We start from the raw sequence: 16,831 nt of genomic DNA on the forward strand, positions 1-16,831 counted from the left end.
TCATCTGTTCAAGCTATTTTTGTCAACTAAAGTGTTTTTCAAACTAAGTTTATTTTTAGTTAGTGCAGTTATGTAGCTATATTCGTCACTGGTGATTGACTGATTTACACTAGTGGAAGACCTGGCTTGCTAAGGATGTGCTTTGCTGCGCTAAACACATGACAATAACAGCCTGTAACTATCTCTTTGAGGCCCTGATCACATTTTATTTATGCTGAAGTTCCCATAGTGGCTGCTGTTATGCAAAACCTAAAAGGATTATAGAACACATGCTTTATTTTTAAATTGTTTTTTATTTTGTTTTACTAGAAGATGCCTATCTCCACTGCAGGACAGTGGCTTTATCTTCATCTTGTGAATATTTTATTGAATTAGTAGATTTAAAATTTCTTCAAATAGTTTGCTTTCTCCACTATTACTGAATCTTTCATTAAAAATGAATTTTGCCTACACTTACATGGGAATCTCCAGTGCTGCATGAAACATGCACAAAGTGTGTGGAAGAAGAGGGTGAAGAGATGCAACAAGCTCAAGTTCATAGGCATTAACATTAAAAAGAGATCACATTTAAGCAAATATTTTTTTTCCTTGATGACCTTTTTCTCACTGCCAACACTCTTAATGTTTCACTCTCAATATATTTTACTCAGACTCACTGAATTTTGGGAAACAGATTGAAGGTTGGATTTAATCTTAGATTCATTACAAAAGTGAGATCATTCCTATTGTCGTGGTTTGAGCCCAGCCGGTAACTCAGAACCACACAGCCGCTCGCTCGCTCCCCCCCCTCCCCCCCCTTCTTCCTCCCCCCGCTCCCGGAGGGATGGGGAGGAGAATGGGAAGAATGTAACTCCCACGGGTTGAGATAAGAGCAGTCCCGCAACTAAGGTATAACACAGAACCACTACTGCTACCACCAATGATAATAACGATTAGTGAAATAACAAGGGGAGAGGATACAATTGCTCACCACCCGCCGACCGATACCCAGCCCGACCCGAGCAGTGATCTGGGCCTTCCGGGTAACTCCCCCCGGAAAAAGAAAGCGCGGGCCCCTCTCTCGGGGCGAACCCATTCCAGGGCGCCCGGCCCTTCACAAACAAAAGAGAACTCTCCCCGGGGCTCCCGCCGGCTTCTCCGGGATCGGTTGCGTCACCGCACTGGGCAACACAGAGAGACGCGGGTTCCTTTTTTTCCGGGGGGAGTTACCCGGAAGGCCCAGATCACTGCTCGGGTCGGGCTGGGTATCGGTCGGCGGGTGGTGAGCAATTGTATCCTCTCCCCTTGTTATTTCACTAATCGTTATTATCATTGGTGGTAGCAGTAGTGGTTCTGTGTTATACCTTAGTTGCGGGACTGCTCTTATCTCAACCCGTGGGAGTTACATTCTTCCCATTCTCCTCCCCATCCCTCCGGGAGCGGGGGGGAGGAAGAAGAAGGGGGGGGGGGGAGGGGGGAGCGAGCGCGAGCGAGCGGCTGTGTGGTTCTGAGTTACCGGCTGGGCTCAAACCACGACACCCGGTTTATATACTGGGCATGACGTGCTGTGGTATGGAATACCCCTTTGGCTAGTTTGGGTCAGGTGTCCTGTCTCTGCTTCCTCCCGGCTTCCCCTCCTCCCTGGCAAAGCATGAGACTGAGAAAGTCCTTGGTTGGAATAAACATTACTTAGCAACAACTAAAAACATCGGTGTTATCAGCGTTGTTCCCAGGCTGAAAGTTAAAAAACACAGCACTGCACCAGCTACTAAGCAGGAGAAAAATGACTGCTATAGCTGAACCCAGGACACCTATTAAATGAAGTGATGAACAGTGAACGTACAAATCCACGATACCCACTAAATACATCAAAAAAACCCTCCTTTGTGTAAAAAAAGTTAATCTCCATAAGTCTAATGATAAATAGAGTCAGGTGGAAAATATTTAACAAAACCTTTTAGCATTTTGGTAAAAGTCTCTTTTTCTTTTTTTTTTTTTTTTGTGCGGAAAGAGAAAAAACTTCAGCACATTAATCTGTATCACTTAAATAAAATCATCAGAAGGAAAGGGATGTTAAAATTTGATCATTCTTACTGAAAGACATTTTTAATCTAAAATCTGGATTTCAAAGACTGAAAAAAAAATGTATTAAAGCTTGTGCTCTATTTTTCAGGGGCTTTCACACAAAAACATTTGGCAATATTCCTACACTTCTAATGAAAAGTTTAAGAGGACAGAGGAAAAGTATAGAACAGCAGCAATGCAGATCCCGGTGACTAGACATATCACTTTTATCTTCTGTGAGTTAGGGCTTCTCTTGCTAGAATCTGCCAGTCATAATGACAAAGGAATTTTATTTGGGTAATTTTTCCAGCTGTAGTAATCTGTGATTCAGCAAAGCATCTAAACTCATGCTGAACTGGACTAAAATTTTGTTGCAAAAACATTTAAACAGAGGGTTCTTGACTTTGGTGAATCTGAGCCATAGAGAGAGAGAACCCAACCAAAACCAAAGTCTTGTTTTCTGTGCTGCAATTTGGGCATGGATTTGGTGGGAAGTTTCTGGTTTCTGTCATACTGAGAATTCTCTGGTAGTCTTTTAACAAAAGAAAATCTCTAAAATAATCCTAGAAGTTTTATAATATAAAAAACCTGAATTGAACAATGATTTCAGTTGCCTACATGTTTAGTTTACATTATTTTCAAATTAAAATTATTCATCTTCATCTTGACATTTTACTCTTTCAACATACCAGAGATTTTTGTGTGAAGAGTTTCTAATTATAGTATGAAATTTGCCAGCTTGAGGTTGGAAGTTTAGAGTATGGAAGAAACATTGGGATCACCTAGTGTTGGTATGGGCTGTTATTTGCTTTAGGACTTGCAAATTTTTAATTTTTTTTTCCCCCTTAAAGATATTGTGATGAAGTGGTGTCAGAAACTAAACAATCTTCTGTCACATTCATGGCCAACAGACACACCATTAAAACCTAAGAGAAAAATGTGTATTTCACAGCTAGAGAAGCTTTTAGTCTGTCTGCTTTTTAGTCAGTCATGCTAGAGATAGACACATATTTTCTTATTTATCCACAACATATTAGCACTCAGACAATTTCTTCTTGAAAATAAAATGCTCAAACCCAGATATTGAACTTTACTCTTACTTAATCCCCCACCTCTCCTTCCTTGCCTGTCCCTTCTGAATAGCTTACAGTCATCAATCACAGCACCCCAATCATGTGACTCATTCCACCAAGTTTCTGTGATAGCAATCAAGTCACAGTTTTCCATGTGGGCAACAGCAGCCAGCTCTTCCTGTTTGTTTCCCATGCTGTGTGCATTGGTATAGAGGCACTTCAGCTGGGCTATTGGCCACATCCCCTTTTCAGAGGAGCTCACCCTCAGTCCCTTGTGGCAATTTACAGGTGTTTCACTGTTGTTTGCTAACGCCTCAGCAGCCCCTGGCCCTTCTTGACTGCTCCACCCCCCTCCCTTGCTAAATCTAAAGCTTGGTTTATAAGTCAAGCTTATTGTCCAGGACACTCTTGCTCCACTTGGTTAGTTGAGCCCTTCCAGCTGTCAACAGGCTCAAAGGTATGCACAAAATCATAGAAGCTCAGACCTTGGTCATGGCATCAGCTATGCAGCCAGTCATTCTCCTGTTCAGTTTGTCTGCTTTTTCTCCACCCTACTTCTCCATCTGGGAGGATAGAGGAATAAACCACCTGTGGTCCCTATCCTTTTAACATCATTCCAAGGGATGTAATGGCTGGAAAGGATGTAAAGGCTCTTTTGATACATCTGAGTCACCTTGTGGCAGCATCATTCAACCCTACTTGGAATAGGAGAAATAGGTGATGGTTCACAGGCTTTATCAGGCGTGGCAGCCTTTCTGTGACATAGTTTAGCTGATAGTTGCCTTGACATTGGGCTAAGAATCTTATATAAGCCAAAAGTTTTAAACCTGAAGGAAAGATTCTTGATAGTGCTAACTGAGCTCAGGAAAGACTTCACCAACTAACACACTATTAAAAAAAACAACAAACCAAAACAAAACAAAAAGAAAAAAAAACAGAAAGGAAAAAAAGTAGGGGGAAGACATGGCTACATTCAACAGCCAACAGCCACAAAGTCAACAACGGTTTGAATTGGATCACTAAGTGTAGGGAAGGGAATTTTTAATTAAAGTCTCATAGAAAATGATGGCACTGACTCACCAAATGTGAAATGTATGTTTATGTCTTATTACATTACATAATCCTTGTTACCACTATATCACAATCTCTCACAAGTTTTACTACAAATATCACTGTGACATAACAGGATCTGTCATTCTGTCAGAAGATATGAAGGCCAATGGTAAAAAGGGAATGAAATCTCTTTCATGAGGAACTGAACACCAAGCCCACGGTGTTTGTGAATTCAGGTTTTTTTCATATATTGTTTCATTAAGAAAGGGACAGCAACAATTACTGTGGAGTTGTTTAAATCTAATGAAGGATGCAAAGTGTGAATACTTCTATTGTGTTTATGAGTAACTGTGCTTGTTCTGTGAGAAAACAGTAAGTAACCAATTTTATTTTAAAAATGAGTAGTTGAAACATCTAATATCCTATTTTCACACCTGTAAGTGAGTGCAACTCCACTGGCTTCATCTTACTATGGGACTCAAATACTTTTCCAAAGGCAGTACTATTATTATCTGCTGTTTAGTATTCTCGTCTCTGCTGTTCTCTTTGTCTGTGCTTTGGGAATGTAGCTCCAGAAAGCGAGGAACTGCCATCTTGTGCAGCTTTTTGAATGCAATAATATTGGGAAGAAGAGTTCCTTTGATATGTACATTCAGACCAATACAGTAACTTCAGTCTGCCAAAATATTTTCTATGCACAACAGCATGCAAATCAAAGAATATGCTCTCCTCACACTTCTTGAATAATAATGTTTCATTATGTGCTGTAGCAGTTATTTTAGCATTTTTCATGTTGCTTAAATATGTTGGAAGGGAAGATTAAAAAATAAATAAAAGCACAAGTATCACTGGATGTATTTTCACAAAATGAATGACACAGTTGCTGATATTAGATCTTCTTTTCATGTGCTGAAAGAACCCACTTTAGCAACTAAAAACCCACTTGCCACTAAGTTGTAGATATTCAAAACCTTATTAAAAAATAATGAGTAGATCTATTTCGAACAGTCTGAAAGAATTATGGAGTGCCTTGAAGGTCATTTATAGTTCTGAATCACCAAAAAGTGTACAGCCACAAACAGCAGTGCAAAATAATCTCCTGTGAAGGAAATGTTGATTTCTAATGTCTGTTTTATCATTAGCAGAACTACATCAGCTTCCCTTACAATATGTGGTGTGTGTTGTGGTGGGAAGTTGATACTGCAGTAAAGTTAAATATGACTTCAGAATGGAGAAGGATGTTTCCCCCTCTCTTTTGGATTTTGTTGAAGACCACGGTGTTGTTAAGACACTTAGAATAATTACCTGCTTCAAGACTCTTAGACAATAACTACTTTACTTGCAATTTGATTTAGCATGTGTACTCACATATTTTTATACTAAATCCCAATGATATAACATACATGTACTATGTTTTTCATGTCATGTACTGATACAATTCTACTGTACAGCTGGAGCAAGCTTCAACTGGAATCAAACAAAAGGCCTGCTTGATATAACAGAAGGTTACATACCATCCCTGGACTCTATTCCTTATCACTTAAAATTTTCTTCTTTTTTTTCTTTCTTCTTAAGATGGTATCAGTAAAATTCTCAAGTCCTTATTGTACTAAACTTTTTATGAACTGAAATCCTTATCAACAGAATCGAGGACTGACTTAGCAAATTTTACTTAAGGCATGAGTCCTACTGGAATTTGCAGACTTTCTGGAATTATGTATCTTACGTTCACATAGGATTATAAGGTTTCAAAAGATTTTTCCTACTTTTTTTTTTTTTTTTTTTTTAATTAAGCTAAGTTATTAAGGGAATGGAGCTTAGACTAGCAGTTATAGTTAATTAGAAAAAGATAAAATTTTCAGAAAAAATCTTTAAATAAATTTAAAATAAGTTTCCATCTTCCAAAAAGACGTGTTCTAGTTCTGATGGGAAATAGAAAATGATGATTAAAAGTTGATTCAAGAAATATGACATTCCCACTTAGTTATGTTCTTTATGCATTTCTCTTGGTATTAGCCATTTAATGATTTCTTTTCTCCTCCTGGCACTTTCAATGACAGAAAATCAGATATTCAGTGGCATGACTGCATTGCTGAATGTATGTTCTCACTCCTCCCAAGAACAATAAACTTAGGATTATAAGTCATTACATTAAAAATTTCACTTCAGATATCTGGTTCTGACTCATTGATGAGTGAATTGTCAAAACTTCAAGGTGTTTCAAGCCTTAGCTATTTTAAACTACTTGAAATTGAACAAAGTAATTAACGAGGAGAAAGGAAATTGGAGAGTGAGGGAGAGATAAGCACATGAATCTTGATCCTTTCTAGGAAAAGAAATAGACAAATATATTGTTCAAAGGACCATTATTACAAAGGTACTAAAATAATCTCTTACTTAACATCGGGTTTTGGCAATTCAAGACAATACTTCTGAGTTGACATGTCAGCCCCAGTCATGTCAAGTTTCAGAATCCACCATGGAGTGCCCTGATTAATGCAAAATATGTTCACCTAATGGTAACTTTATAAGTCAGAATAATTTTTGTCTTATTTTCACCCTCTGAAACATAGCATACACTGCTAGAAGGTATCAGTCAATCACCTTTGTGTTTACAGGAGTGATCAGTAAAACCAACAGGTTTTAGCTGAACAAATATGCCTTTATATACACATGTTTTCATACATATATAAACACATCGTGGCATGGAAATCCTTGGAAAAAATGGACAAGTTTCACAAAGACAAGATACCGAAGTCTTCTTCAACAAATCAAAGATTGCTATACCAAAACCCTTAGGGAGATCTCTTCTCTTGAGCACATCTACTGGATGTATTGCCAATTACTTTAAATCAAAGTACCAAAAATAGGGATAACAAGCAACAGAAGGGAAGGGGGTGAGGAAGTAGGAACATGTAGTGAGATCACACCATATAAGTACTTACTTAAATGAAAAATAAGAAATAAGGAAAAATCCTCTGTCTTGGCTCCCTATCTTGTCTGTCTACCAATCTGTGGTTACCTTCAGACCTAGCAGAAGACATAAAAAGTTTGGAAGAAGAGAAACTGATAGTGAAACTGATATTCAGAGCAATTAAAGGACATATTGAGCTGCCTCATTTTTGGAAAACCTTTTATCTTTTCTCAAGATGACTGATCCTACATGTATCTTTCGAAGTCTTACACTGAGTTAAGCCTGGCACAGAGCAGAAACTCCACTTTTACCTTATTGCCCTCTTTACAAAAAAACATCCTGCTTCACTTGAGGTGAAGTTACAACCCATTCAATCACATTTGAATAGGAAGTGCAGACAAATCAACAGCCTTGTAGTCTTACATTTTCTCTACAGAAGTGCATGATATTTAAAATTTTGAAAGAATTAAATCTTTACTGTATTGGTCCTATGTGGCCTCAAAAAAAATCTTAATGAATCAACATGATACTGAGGACTGAGTTTGGTGAATCAGTCCCCAGATAAGTGGCCTCTCTAGCACAATGCTTCCTCCAGGTATGGATAACTACACTGTTCTATCACTTTAAATTACAAAGCCCAAACCCCACCGAACAGTTGACTGTACATAGATATCAGTCTTACCTCTCTTCCACCTTTCTAAAACACTAAATCCTAGGAAGCAAACGCTACACTCCCTGTTACCTGAAGACAGTCACCAAGCATTTCCAATTGGGCTTGTAAAAGTGGAAGAAAAATTGCTTGCAGCTGCACTACATATGTCTACAAGGCAAGGGACAGTTTTCCAAGTGTTGGAGTATCCAAAATTATTATTATACGGATTTAGGCCCGCATGGGTATTCTAAGCCTGACTGTGGTGCACCAGAGCACACTTCTTTAAGTCCTACTTCTACTTCTTTAGCTTCTACAATCTTACAACACCTTCAGGACAAGTTAGGTCCCAATGCGACCTAACTTTCTTTCCCTGCAAGGGGACGGGCAGAAACAGAAAAAGGCAAAACCACCTCCAACCGGTTAAGAAAGATTCCCCAGTATTAGAAGTCCTCTGTGGGAATTTAGCAATGCTGTGTTCTGGCTTCAGCTGTAACAGCTATTTTTCTTAGTAGCTGGTGCAGTGCTGTGTTTTGACTTTAGTCTGAGAACAATGCTGATAACACACCAATGTTCTAGTTTTTGCTAAGTAAGGCTTACTCTGATCAAGGGCTTTTCAGTCTCATGCTCTGTCAGTGAGGAGGGGCAGGGGAAGCCAGGAGGAAGCAGAGGCAGGACACCTGACCCAAACTAGCCAAAGGAGTGTTCCATACCTCAGTATGTCATGTCCAGTGTATAAATTGGGGGGAGTCACCCAGAAGGGCAGATCGCTGCTAGGGTCAGGCTGGGTATCAGTCAGTGAGTGGTGAGCAATTGTATTGTGCATCACTTGCGTTTTCTGAGCTTTCATTTTTTCTTTTGCTGTTTCCTATTATTATTATTATTGGTATTCTTTCTAGTATCACTATATTTTACTTTATTTTAGTTATTAAACTGTTCTTATCTCAAAATGCGGGGTTTACATTCTTTCGATTCTCCTCCCCATCAAGGCCGTAGGGTGGAGGAAGGGGATGGGTGAGCGAACCCATACAGTAAGAACCGCATGGTGCTGAGTTAGCAGCTGGGTCTAAACCACAATAGCTGTCGTCTGTGTATTTATGGCCTAAATTAGCCCACATTTTAGACAATGATTTTTAAGCTACATTCTAAAATAACAACCATAATCATTCCATGTTATTCGCAGTCAAAGCTTTGATTTACATTTACCAACACTTTTAGGTGTGTCTGTCGGTATCCGCATGTAGCAGAAAATCAGTTAATATATATTAAACTTGTGGAGTACGAGGGAGGGTTGAATCTAAAGACAAGCACAAAGCTGTTTCTTTAATTTCTGGGGTTCCATTGCTGTCAGAAGGGAGAAATTCAGTTTCAGGAATATGCAAAAATCCCAGCCTCTATTTTGCTCAGCACAGTACTCTGAAATTTCACATGGCAAGGAGCACTTCTTGACATGTATAAGCTGCCTTGGTGTTTTAGAACATATGGTATGTAAGATCACACACTGTTCTATGTCTTGTAACGTGGGTAGAGCGTGAGTGGAGGAGTGGAAGGTAACATTAATCCCAGATTTGCAAGCACTTCTAGTTGGATAATATTGCCTTACTTTAACGAAGATGATCTTAATAGAAAAATCAACCCAGTGTAATAAAGAGTGTAAGAACACTAAGCTTTAGAAGGGAGGCTGATCTTAGGCAGGATAGTTATCCTGCCTGTTAGCTTTCAGAAGCCAGAGATCCACTGTAGTACTGATGTGCTGATGCATGCATGGTGCCATCACTAAAAGATGAGAAAGGAGGATACTAAGAAGGTCTAAAAGCTCATGTCACATTTCCATCCACACATGGGACATTTACAAGTCCGCTGCCCTCCCACAAGACAAGCTGCTAATTTGTCAAAAGTTCAAATATATTTATAAGTGTTGCTCTTTGCAAGAATGTGACAGTGTGTACTTATACTTTCTTGGTAGACAACCTTCCATACAGTGTACAACAGGGTACTGCTTAGGCAGACATTGCACTTTATCAGCAAATGCTTCTGCCTTTATTTTCTATTTCGGTGTGTTTATTGTAGGAAAATGGAAGGACAATTATGGAAAAGCTCACTTTAAAAATCCAGTCCCAACTACTATACTACTTTGGACTGCCTAAGCAATGTAGAACGTGCAAAGTTAGTGGTCTAAAATAACACCCCTTTTGCATCCTCTTTTTTGCATTGTAGTGCATGTTATGTGTTTACACCCCTATAGCATCTTCTGGGTATTATAATCCACACAGAACTTATATATGAGGAAGCTGTGTATTTATGATCTGCAAGCCATCTAAAACAGTTTTTAGAAAACTGAATAAATGATGTACAACGTACTTTTTTTTCATACAGGTAAAACATGAAAAATCACAACAGTAAGAGTAAGAAATAAGTGATCATGTTGGAAAGTGGGAAATACAGATAATTTGAAGAGATAAAAGCAAGTATAATAAGATATACAGACACACTAATAACCTTTTCTAGAATGCAGGTACTATAAAAAAGGCTTTCATAAAAACTCCAGTGATGAAGTTTGAAGGATAGAGATGGGTATGTGTTAAATGATGTAGGAGGATAGAAGAAAGGAGGCAGAAAGACAAAAAGAGAGAGAAAGAGAGAAAATATTTGTGAGAACATTGTTTTGGTTTGGAAAAAAAAGATTGGCCAGATTTTAAACCAGATTTAAGGGGTAAATTGATATAGAAATACCGCATAATGGATGTTCCTGGGTCCTATTTCCAAGAGTTTGGTGTTTCAGATTAGCAAAGATTGAGTACATGTATTCAAATTCCTTTAACTTCATTATGATTAGTTAATTAAGAATAGGCTTTGAATTTTATATAAATAATCAATTCAAAAATATAACTTTCACTTCTATTATCTTTTTTCCAAATAAGATTACAGACCTACAAGACAATTCAGGCCAGCAGGGAAGTCTCTAGTCTGATCCTATACCCAGAGCAGGCTGAGCCATGGGGGCAGACCAGGTTGCTCACGGCTTTAAATTGTGGGAGCTGGAAACTCTCCAAGGAGAGAGACAGCACCATGCCCTTAGGCTTGTCCTCACTGCCTGGCTGTCCTCACAGGGAAGAAGTTTTCCCTTATCTCCAGCCGCTCTGGCCCTGCTCAGCTTGCCACCCACCAACACCAAGGCCTTCTCCCCAGAGTTACCCCCCTTCCAACCAGCATCACTGTTGGTCTCTGCCTGCCTAGGGCAAGGCTGTCTTTTGCTCCTGTCCTGTCCTTTCCTCCCACTGCTCCAGATCCCTGTGAGTATTGACTGGTATCTCCCAATTTGGCATCACCTGCAAAGCTGACAGTGCACTCGGTCACCTTACCCGGTCATGGATAGAGATGTTGAACAAGACAAACCGCAGGGCAGAACTTGTGGGACACCACAGGGTACAAGCCTACAAGCAGATTCAACCCAGTGACCACCACCTATGGGCCTAACCACCCAAATAGGCATTTATACCCTTGGTGGGACATCCACCTGGACACTAACATCCAGTTTGGATACAAAGACATTGTGGTAGAGTGCTTGAAGCATTTAGTCAGCATAAATTATAGTCCCTGTTTTCCACATATCCACAAATTCAGACATTTCATTACAGGAAGCAACCATATGAGTGATATAATTTTCAGTTTGGGTAAATCAATGCCCACTGTTTCCCTACCATCTTCTTCCTCAGCTGCTGAGATATGTGCTCCAAAAGGACTCACTTCATGATTTTGTTACTCTTTGAAGTTAAGCTGAACAGCATCATCTTTTTACACCTTTTTGATTACTGATGCAGTATTTTCTTTCCCTCTGTTGTCACAGATGCTAACTGCTCTTCAAACCTGTTAGTGGCTTTGTGAATGCATCTTCCAGCTTGCTTGGCACCTTTGGATGCAGGCTATCTGATCCTATGGACTTCTATGGGCCAAACTCATGCTAGTTATCCCTGACTCAACTCACATTCACTGCTAGTTGTTCTCTTCCTTGAACCAAATTCCTAAGTGCAAAGCCATAGAAGACCTTCTTTGGAGAATTCTGAGGCACAGATGGCATGGAACATCTTAGCTTGATCTGTGTTCACTGTCACTGAGTCACCTGCCATACTCAGCAACGGTCCTGCATTTTATTTTGCTTTTTACTATCACCACAGTGATAGAAGCTCTTCTTGTTGCCCTTAAACTACCCCACCAGTCTCAGCTCCATTTGAGCTTTAGCTTTCCTCATACCATCCCTGCATGTCTGGTCAATGTTTCTAAAATTTTCCCTTGAACCATATCCCTGCCTCTAGCCCCCATATGCTGGCTTTTTGTGTTGGAACTCTGTCATGTGTTTCCCACTATCCAAGCTGGTCTCCTGAAACGTCTGCTTTTCTGCCTAAGCATGCATTCTTTGTGCACGGACTTCTCCATTTTTGAAGCCTATTTCTTAGTATTAAGCTGCTTTGTGGATGGAATTTACTCACTCTCGTTTATGATGTGCTGTGTAAATTTTCAGTTTATTCCATCTGCATAGGAGCCCAACAAACTGGGTGTGAAGAATTTCTGTTTATTTGTTTGAGATGACATGGTTAGATTTAGTGGCTCCAAAGAGTTAACTGTTGTCATTCTGTGCTTTGAGAGTGGATTTTAATGTAACCATATAGATTGCTAGGCTGTGAGAATTGTTATCTGAGAGTGGCAGGGTTTGTCAATTGTTACTAGGGTGGTAAAAACCTGTTCTGAGGTAGAAATCAGCTCTTTACAGATTGAACACATGCATACACAGCTTGCGTAGGATAGGGCAGGTTCTCCTATTCAAAAAAATTAGAAGATTTAATGACGTTTTATTTGTTTTGTTTTTAATTATTAAACTGCTTTTTATGGTAACTACTCTATAAATGAGAGATATAAACTATGAAAGAGTCTTTGCTCCTCCTGAGCAAAAGAATGAAGGTAAACAACCATGTAAAGATAATTTTTCCCTTTCTTTTCTTTCTTCTTTTCTTTCTTCTTCATTATTTTGCTGAAGGTACCCTTGCTTTTGCTAAGAGACAAGCATATGAACTAAAAGACCCTCACTTAGGATATAGTAGGGATTAGGTTGGAGAAGGACCCTTAGATAGGCACTGTTAGTAAGATACCAAAAACATCAAAAAGAAGAGGGACTTTGCAAATAATAGGTGGTTCCAGATGAATAATGGCAGCTCCAATTTTTTGCTATTTTGCTGGAACTAAAAGGTTAAGGTTGACAGGAAATATGGAGGTTTGGATTTAATTAGTTTTGTTTAGGTAATAAGCAAGTTTTGTCTATCCCTTCTTATTCAAGTCTTTTTCACTCTTGCTCATTCCCAGATACATAATAAAAAAATGCATTAATTCAAAATACTCTGCACTTACAGAGAAAGCTTTTATCTAAGCGTTCTGTCCTTTGCTCTCTCCTCTCTCTTGTTCTTTCTTTCTGATCTCTATACCTGCCTAATGTATGACACAAAAATACACTATTAATGTGTCAAGGACACACTTTCATAGGAAATATTCATTTGCAGAGGTTGCAGTAGTCTTCATTCCTTTTTTGAATTATTGCTGCCTAATAGTGTACCTCTCACTACCATAGCTTGCTAAATCCCACATCAGCCCTCACACCGAACAAAAATTACTGTGTTTCACTTTGTTTCCATAGCTGGCAGCTGGGACTGCTTTAAATGCTCAAAGCGATTATGAGATAATTGGAAGTTAAGATGTGATAAGGCTTTCTTTCAGTGAAGGGTGTTTTTCCTCCTGTTTTTTTCACACAAAAACCTGTGAATCACAATAAAATTTATAATCTACCAGTTTCAGCCCATGCTTTTAGAGTTGTTTCTGAAGTACTGTGACATCAGCATATATACTTGTGCAGCATACTGGGAATGGTGATCAAGGAAGATAGATATATTCTGTCTTTAGAGTCATAGGTGTCCCCCTCTTACCCCTTGTAGCCATCCTGAAATATAACAGGGCATGTCATAGTGGCCTGTTTTGATTCTAAATATTATGAGCGAGTGAAACTGTGAGCCAAACTCATCAAATTATTTAGATGTTTTGACTCAAATTAACAGTACAAAACTATGGTAGCAGAGCTACTCCAACCACTGCAGCCAATGAGTTGGTTTTGTTTGCTCAGATGCTCAGATGCTCTATATAAATGATCACAGTATGGGGAATAAACAAGAAGAATTAGAGAAGAGTGGATGTCTACAGGGATATGACATCATTGGTATCACAAAAACATGGTGGGATGACTCCTAAGACTGGAGTGTTGGAATGGAAGGCTATAGGCTCTTTAGGAAAGAGGGGCCAGGCAGATGGGGAGGGAGTATAGCTGTTTATGCCAATGATAGGCTGGAGAGTATGGAACTCTATCTGGAGACGGGTGACGAGTCAACAGAGAGTTTGTGGGTTAGGGTCAAACGGAGAACTGTGATGAGGGACATTACTGTGGGGATCTGTTACAGGCCACCCAATCAGGAGGACTGTGTGGATGAAGCTCTCTATAAACAGATAGGAGCAGCCTCACACTCGCCATTGTCCTCATGGGAGACTTCAACCACCCAGATATCTTTTGAAGGGACAGTACAGCCCGGCACAGGCAATTCAGGAGGTTCCTTGATTTTGTGGAAGACAACTTCCTCTTGCAAGTGATAGAGGAGCTGACAAAGAGGGGTGTCATGCTTGACTTCGTGCTCACCAACAGGGAGGGGCTGGTTGGGAATGTGACGCTCCAAGGCAGCCTTGGCTGCAGTGATCACGAGATGGTGGAGTTCGAGGTCCTCAGTGCAGTGAGAAGAGCATGCAGCAAGCTCACTGCCCTGGGCTTCAAGACAGCAGATGTTGTCCTCTTCAGAAACCTGCTCAGTAAGATTCCATGGGAAAAAGCCCTAGTGGACAGAGCAGCCCAAGACTGCTGGTTGATATTCGAGCATCACGCCCTCCAAGCTCAAGAGCAATGCGTCTCAACAAGAACGAAATGGGCGAAGAAGGCCAGGAGGCCTCCATGGATGGATAAGGAACTGATGAGAAAACTTGGAAAAAAGAAGCTTATAGAAAGTGGAAGCGAGGACAGGCGGCCTGGGAAAAATAGAGGGACAATGTCCAGGAAGCTAGAGATCAGGTCAGGAAACCTAAGGCCCAGTTAGAATTAAATCTGGCAAGTGATGTGAAAGATAACAGGAACGGCTTCTATAGGTATGTAGCAAACAAAAGACAGACTAGGGATAATGTGGGCCCTCTCCGGAAGCTATGAGGAGAACTGGCTACCCTGGATTTGGAGAAGACTGAGTTTCTCAATGACTTCTTTGCCTCAGTCTTCACCAGCAAGTGCTCTGACCACACTGCCCTAGTCTTGGAGGGCAGATGCAGGGACTGTGAGAAAGAAGAGCTTAGGCCCACTGTAGGAGAGGATCAGGTTCAAGATCATCTTAAGAACCTGAATGTGCACAAGTCTGTGGGACCTGGTGAAATCCATCTGTGGGTCCTGAAGGAGCTGGTGAATGAACTTGCTAAGCCACTGTCCAGCACATTTGAAAAATCATGGCAAAAGGGAAATATAACCCCTATTTTCAAGAAGGGGAAAATAGAAAATCCAGGGAAGTACAGACCAGTCAGTCTCACCTCTGTGCCTGGCAGGATTATGGAGAAGATTCTGCTGGAAACCATGCTAGAGCACAAGTAAAACAATGACGTGATTAGTGACAGCCAACATGGCTTCTCTAAGGGCAAATCCTGTCTGACCAATTTGGTGGCCTTTTATGATGGGGCCACAGAACTGATGGATAGGGGCAAAGCAGCTGATGTCATCTACCTGGACTTGTGCAAAGCGTTTGACACTGTCCTGCATGACATCCTTGTCTCTAAACTGGAAGGACATAAATTTGATGGATGGACCACCCAGGGGATAAAGAGTTGGCTGGGTGGTGTCATGCAAAGAGTTGTGGTCAATGGCTCAGCCCAACTGGAGACTGGTAAAGAGTGGTGTCCCTCAGGGATCAGTGTTGGGACCAATCCTGTTCAACATCTTTGCTGGCAACATGGATAGTGGGATTGAGTGTGCCCTTAGCAAGTTTGCTGATGACACCAACCCGTGTGGTTCGTTTGATACGCTGCAGGGAAGGGGTGCCATCCAGAGGGACCTTGACATGTTTGAAAGGTAGACCTGTGAGAACCTCTACTCTGCTCTTGTGAGAGCTCACTTGGAGTACTGTGTGCAGTTCTGGTGTCCTCAACATAAGGACATGGAGCTGTTGGAACAGGTCCAAAGGAGGGCCATGAGGATGAGAAGTGGGCTGGTGCACCTCGCATAAGAAGACAGGCAGTGAGAAAGTTAGGGCTGTTCAGCCTGGAGAAGAGACGGCTGCATAGAGACCTCAGAGCAACCTTCCAATATCTGAAGGAGACCTACAAGGATACTGGAGAGGGATTTTTCATCAGAGACTGTAGTGGTAGGACAAGGGGTAGTGGTTTTAAACTGAAACAGAGGAAGCTCAGATTAGATTTAAGGAAGAAGATCTTTACTGTGAGGGTGGTGAGGCAGCCTAATGGGTTGCCCAAAGAAGTGGTAGATGCTTCACTCTTGGCAGCGTTCAAGGCCAGGTTGGACAGGGCCTTGGGCAACATGGTGTGAGGGGTTGGAACTACGTGATCTTAAGGTCCTCTGAACCCAAACCATTCTATGATTCTATGATAACTGACAAGGTTGTGTCAATGTGTCAGTTTACAGATAAGTTGCACTGGTTGGAGTTTGATGGAGGAACTGGAATGTGATGCTGTTTCTGGTTCTGTATAGCTTGTTGCATCACCATTGGCCTCTTTTCTAACAGAGGCAAAATATTTTTCTTTACTTTTGTCCTTTTGACCATTTTTCATTGGAAACATTTAGATGACTAATAAAATAGAACTAATAATATTTTGCACTTGAAGTTTGTTTTTCACTGCAATCACTTCCAGTTTTGGCTGGCAGCCACCTACTTCATCTGATCTTACACCTGTCTGACCTCTAACTAATAACAGAGAAAATACTTGTAAGAGAGTATTTATAACACATTATTTGTGCATAATATCCAC

General features: G+C 40.4%; 1 long non-coding RNA gene across 1 annotated transcript in view; it reads left to right on the forward strand.

Moving 5' to 3' along the window:
• Window positions 1–1,157: 1,157 nt before the first annotated feature.
• Window positions 1,158–16,831, forward strand: part of LOC116915251 — a 36,584-nt gene continuing 20,910 nt past the window's right edge. The window contains exon 1 of the long non-coding RNA XR_004389864.1: window positions 1,158–1,261. This is a non-coding gene — a long non-coding RNA (uncharacterized LOC116915251). The remainder of the gene's footprint in view (window positions 1,262–16,831) is intronic.

The sequence above is a fragment of the Strigops habroptila genome, chromosome Z (genome assembly GCF_004027225.2).
Source record: "Strigops habroptila isolate Jane chromosome Z, bStrHab1.2.pri, whole genome shotgun sequence".
Lineage (NCBI taxonomy): Eukaryota > Metazoa > Chordata > Aves > Psittaciformes > Psittacidae > Strigops > Strigops habroptila.